A 6,132-nucleotide genomic window follows, 5' to 3' on the forward strand; every position below is an offset into this window, starting at 1 on the left:
GTAATATATATATATATATATAATATTATCTATAAACACACATGTATATATAATTTAATTTAACAACCTTTTCTTGATGTGTAGATTAAGCAGATTAATCCAGCTCCAGGCTACTTCTGTATTTAGTTTCAAAACAAATTTCCTTCTTGCTCAACACTTAATTGTAATTGTTTATGCCATCAGTCATTACTTGGGAAATGTAAAGGGTTTTAAAATATCCGCAAAGAGGAGGTAGGGCCACAGAAATATATCTCAAGCTAAAGCTTAACTATTGATCAAAAACACAGTGGAAGTCGGCGTGTTAAGCACAAAAAATGTTCGGTGAAGTTACAAGTGCTACGGTGAACTTAAAGGGACGGTTTACTGTACCAGGTTACAGTACCCTTATGGTCTTCAAAAAGGAAATAATAAATGACTTGGCTTAGGTAGAAGCTGCAGCTGTGCGGTTCCTCCCTGGTCAGTTGATTCTTGCCACGGATTGCCTGCATGGCATATAGCTGGAGAGTGGGGAAAGGGGTAAATGCATATACGATTTTGCAGAATACTTCCATGCGTTTCCAAGGGAGATTAAGAAAATGTACAGCTACAATATGCATTAATGTGCACTCGATGGGTTGGGTGTCCCTTTAATATTCCTGTTGTCAGCTTTAACTTGTGGGTTTCTTTTGAGAATGGAAACATACTGAGCTGCCTGTGCACCAAGTGGTTAATGTTTGTCCTTGGTGTTGTCTATATCTTAATTTAGCATGTAGTTGTAGAATGTTCTAAATAGGATCTACTGCATGTAACATGTAGAGAGAGCTGAATTGAGATGGATCAGGTCCTGGTGCGTTTGGGTTCAGTAAGTTACTTTCTGTAGATGGAATGGTTTCATGCGCTTGCGCATAACAATGACGACGTGGTTGTGTACCCAGGCAGTTGTCAGCACTGCATTGTCTTAAAGGGGCACTATAAAACTTTTTCACTTCTCATTTTATAGTTCTGTCAAGAACTAACCCTTTCCTGACATAAAGCCGCACTGACCGAAGACAACAGCAATTAAACATGCCTGAGAATGAGATGTTTTATACTGTCCCTTTAAATATTATTTAAGCTCGTATTTAAATTACCAGCTGACTTTATTCTGATCGCTGATCTAAGTATATGCTAATTACTGGATAAAGGGCGTTCGTCTTGTGGATTTTCATGTATGGCATTGCTCTGTAGTGTTTGTGGATTCGGATCCCTGATATTATACATATTGTCATTATGCCACTTATTACTTGAACCACAACCTTAGCGCACAGTATTCATTGCAGTTCTTGATTACGTGACTTTATCTGACTTCACGTGTTCTGCTTGTGGAAGTCCCCACTGGCCAACTTTGGACTTTGTGCCAGCATTCCTGATCATCCGGCTGCTAGGACATAATTACGGCGGTCAGGACTGCCCCACTGACTACAAGACTGGTGGCATATATACTAGGCTGAAAATATGTGTTTACAGAGGATTTTATTCACTTTTTTGGGGGGAGATACACATGCAAAACTTCAGGAGACTAAATACAGACTGTCTGCAGACTCATGTTGGACCAGTTTGTTTTTTATTTTTTGCACTACCTAGTATTGGCGTCGATCACTTAAATGGTGTACACACAGTGTGCGGAAGGTGAACTAAAACTAATCCGCAATCCAGTGATGATCATCTTGCTCTGGGTGTCAACCAAGAAAGCCTACATACACGGCTTAATGGGGCACCAGACATTTACACGTGAAAGATCATAGTTTATTACCGTTGGCTTTTTGTTGGCATTATTAGTGTCCCCGATCTGCCTGAAGAACAAGTGGCTCTTAAACTATTGTATCATTTCTCCTAGTCATCGGTGTGTGTCCTAGTGACAAGTGGCCTTCCAGAAACTAAGTGGGGTGGTATTAGGTGGTCCATTTGGCCATGTTTACCCCTTGAAACCTTAGCACAATTCTGCTGCTGTCGTACTTTCCGTAGGATTTCTTATACGTGTAAAATTTGTATGTGCTTTTTGGATTTTAGTTCTATTTTGTGCTTTTTCAGAAATGGTTAGCAAGAGCGGCTCAAACGTGGATTTGTTTCTTAATAAAGCTCCGTACGTCCCGCGTATTATTTGCCAAACTACCTATGATTTCGGAGGTGAGAACGCTAATGATGAGAACGCTGAATGAACTCCCGTTACGGATATTGGTCTATACGTATATCGAGTGAGTATGATGAGCTTCCGCGGCAGAATACCAAAAAAATATTGGTAGGGAGAAGCAAGCTATCAGGACTTTTAATTGCTCCGTGTTTAGTGTTCGAACTATTTTAGATCATGTTTGTCAAATGATATTGTATAATATAATGCTCACATATTTCAGTAGTTTTGTGCTTTTTAAATTCCCTAAATCAGAAGGACCAGCTCCATCTTTTTTAAGAAAGGATGCAGCAGGTTAACAACCCACTTTATTCCAAGGAATATCAGGAAGGACTCCAGTTGAAGCCCTTCTGTGTTTTTCCCCACCAACCATTGATGGATCAAAGCATAGGGAGCTCGCACCTTGATGTTTAGAATTTGATTATTTCTGAAAGCACTCTGTGGACAAGGCGTTTAGCATGAAAGGGACAGATTTTTACTAACAAACTCCAGAGATGTATTGTATTAACTTGGCAAAAAATCTTGATCTTTCCAGGAAACACTAGAAAAGTTAGCGATTTGGTAGCCATATGCTGAGCATGTTGTTGATGTATACGGATTGTGTTTTTCTGGCTTTTGGACATCGTGTCCACTCTTGTAGAAAGCATTTCAGCTCGATATTCTTGAAAGGGAGCTTTGTTTTAAGATTACTCAACTGAAACTATTTGATTTATCCGTCGTGTCCTCGTTTGTCACTACTGATTTTAAAGGGTTACCTCAGGTCAGCCACCCACGTCTCTACGGCAAGTAAACGGTGAATTCCTTCTGTAACGCATCTGCTTGACCTTTCGAGGCAATTGTGGCCCCTTTTGGCGGTCTCTTCAGTGGACTTTGCAGATGTAAGGTTCCCCCCCCCCCAGGATAAATAAAACCCAGATTTTTCCAATTTAGCGGGCACAAATAACCAGAAAGAATGGTGAAAATATTTTAACACACATTTTGTTGTTTAACAGAGAATACAAAATGGCTCATTTAGAGGGATGAGAATATCTATATAGATATAGATCTTCATTTGGTTTTCTGAATCCAAATCCTGACTCACAGACTTGCCTGTCACGTGTACGATGTTTTTAATGGCCCTTTTTCATTTTTAATACAATGTCCAAGTCATCTGATCTGTTGTGTTGCAAGGCATAATATTACTGTACAAAGCCCTTGATCTTTTAAATACACTGTCACGATTGAGTGTAACCGGGTTCATCCCCACAAGGGACAAAGTACTGACCACGACCCATGGATATTCCTACCTATATATATATGTGACTCTGTAGATTGTTGGTTTAAGATAAAAATGGCCAGAATTAGTCTGATCTGCGTGGAGGCTGCCACGACCTTGAGGTCCGAAAGCCAGTACTGGCAGCGTTGTTAATAGATAGCAGTGTTCTGGGGTTTGTTCCTGTAAGAATAATGTAATCTGAACATTCTTTGATCTGTAAACCTGTAGCTCAGATGAAATTCCAGGACACATTCCACATAAAGTGTTGTCATAAGGGGTTTTTCAGTATAGCACAGACAATTCAGCATGGTGAATGGGGGAAGATAACTGCAGTTCCCTAACTTGTTCTGAAGAACCAACCCCGGTAAGAATCTGCTCCAAGAATAGCATGGATGTCTATGTATGGGGCATAGTTTCTTGAAACCTTACTGATTGAGCTGTGGATGAAGAAGGGTCAGCTCAGCCCTTCTTGGGGATACGTTTGCCAGGGATCTACCTTTTTATATCCGCAGGGAATTCAGGGAGTTTATACTACGACACTCCTGCAGGTTCTTCTGCCAACGCTCACTTCAGAGAGTAAACCTCAGTATTTTGCCTTCCAAACAGGGTGAATATTTGACTATAACCGCTCTCAGATTTGGCTTTTCTTAATCCGGTATTGGCGCTGTGTATAGCATTCTCAGTAACTCCAGGACAATAAAAGGGTTTGTACAGTACTCTTGTTAACCCTTTTAAAAAAATGCAAATACATTCTTTGCAGTTCATAAATATTTAAGTAGTAGTAATTTTTCTGAGCTGTATATATATATATGTAAATATTTATTTGTAATTTGCTGGATATTTAAGTAATTTTTGGTAATGTTTTTGTTTTTCATTATTAAAAACAATATAAATCTGTATAGTAATTTTTCTCTTGTTTCTGTTGATAATGCTTCCAACTTTTCTATGTTAGTCACTGATTTTATTTCCTGTATATGTAAATAGTTATTTTTTTTTTAATTTGTATCAATTTTGCATGGACAATACTTTGTCTAAGACTGTACATATTCTAGGAATAAAGTACAAACCTTTTTCATAAATGTCAATTTTTTTATTTCTTTTTGAATTGAATATGTATACAATGAAATGTATGTATTATCGCAAATGCAAACCATGTGCTGTTAAGGGATCAGCCATGACATTTTTCACAGCACTGTCTGAACGAGCAAGAATTGAGCTTCAGGCACCTGTTACTTGTAACTGGGAGGCTGCTGCTCGATCTTCAGGGGGGGTCTTAATGGCGAGTGACTCTGTCCCTTTTAGCTCTTTCCCTGCAGACTGCCGTCACCTGTGACTGACCCTTAAAGAAAGGAGATGGGACCAAATGAGGAAGGGGCGGAGTTTATATAGGAACGGGAGGATCATAAACAGGAAGAGTTGTGGCCTCAACAGGAAAGGGGGGGGAAATTAAGATTAAGGGACATGTAGGTTTTTTTGCCCACAACACACTGTCCAGCAGACAACCCCCCCCCCTCACTCACCATGCAAGTAGCCGGCAGTCCAAACTCATACCTTGAATGATCAGCGGCTGTGAGGTTATCTTTTGTTTCCTGTACGTCTGACATCTTTGTTTTTGCTACATGGTCGGAGATGCAGCAGCTGCACTTCTCCTTTCCCTCGTGTGCAGTGGTAGCCCCGCCCCTTCCTATTGAAGACGTACATATGGTTATAAAGCAACTGGTAGGATCAGCTGTCAATCACTCCAAGTATAAGGTTCACTTGCAAGAGAGACTCCCTAATGTCAAGAGGGGACCGTGCTGATCTGTCAAGACATAGGGCTGTGAACTAGGCCGTTTCAGCAGCTCCTGTAAACTGCTGGTGCGGTTCATTTGTTCTTCACAAGATATGTGCCAGTGCTTACTAGAGGAAGCTCTCCAGGGATGGTGCTTTCTAGCTATACATTATTTAATAGACACAAGTATTTTTTTTCCCCACATCATGTTTGGACTTAACCTTTACAAATTTCTCCACCTCAATTGTCCTCTCTGCGCTGACCACTTTCGCAGCTTGACCACTACCATATTTAGTTTTTTTTTCCTACCCTATGCCAAGATGACCTCATAGGAGATCGCAAATGTGAAAAAGAAATCAAAACAGCTTTCAAATTCGGGGATCGTTTTCTCTGACTTTATCTGGTCCCTGTGGCTGCTTCTCCATAGAGGAAATTTAAATTTCGATGGATGTGATTAATCGTTTATTTACTCTAGTTGATTATTTTTCAGGGATAATATAATACCCCATATTTAAATGTTTTCTCTTTATCAACTTGTAACAACATATTTTTATATTTCCTTAACAGAAATTTTAATCTGACCTCCAATAGCCTCAGGAAACGGTATATCTTCGGACAATTGCCGTTCCCCGAAAGCAAGATAAGATAATGGCAATAGCAATTGTTCTGTTATTACCCAAGAAAAGGTCCATGAACTTTTGCCGTTTCTTCAAAACTTTTTTTTCCACTCAACAACATCGCACTATACAGAGCATATATAGGTGCTTGAATGTATTATCGTTTGTTTTTTATTTTTGGGGAACCACACGGCTGCCTGGGAGGGCACGTATTGGGGGCAGCTCTTCTGCCATAAAATCTGGGACTGATCTCTTTATTGAATGGTCGGACTCTGAGGTGCGCTGCTGCTCAATGGGCTCTCTGAGCTCGGCTTCACTCAGCCTTCTCAGTGGGAGCACCGCA

The sequence above is a fragment of the Spea bombifrons genome, chromosome 8, assembly GCF_027358695.1.
Source record: "Spea bombifrons isolate aSpeBom1 chromosome 8, aSpeBom1.2.pri, whole genome shotgun sequence".
NCBI classification, from domain to species: domain Eukaryota; kingdom Metazoa; phylum Chordata; class Amphibia; order Anura; family Pelobatidae; genus Spea; species Spea bombifrons.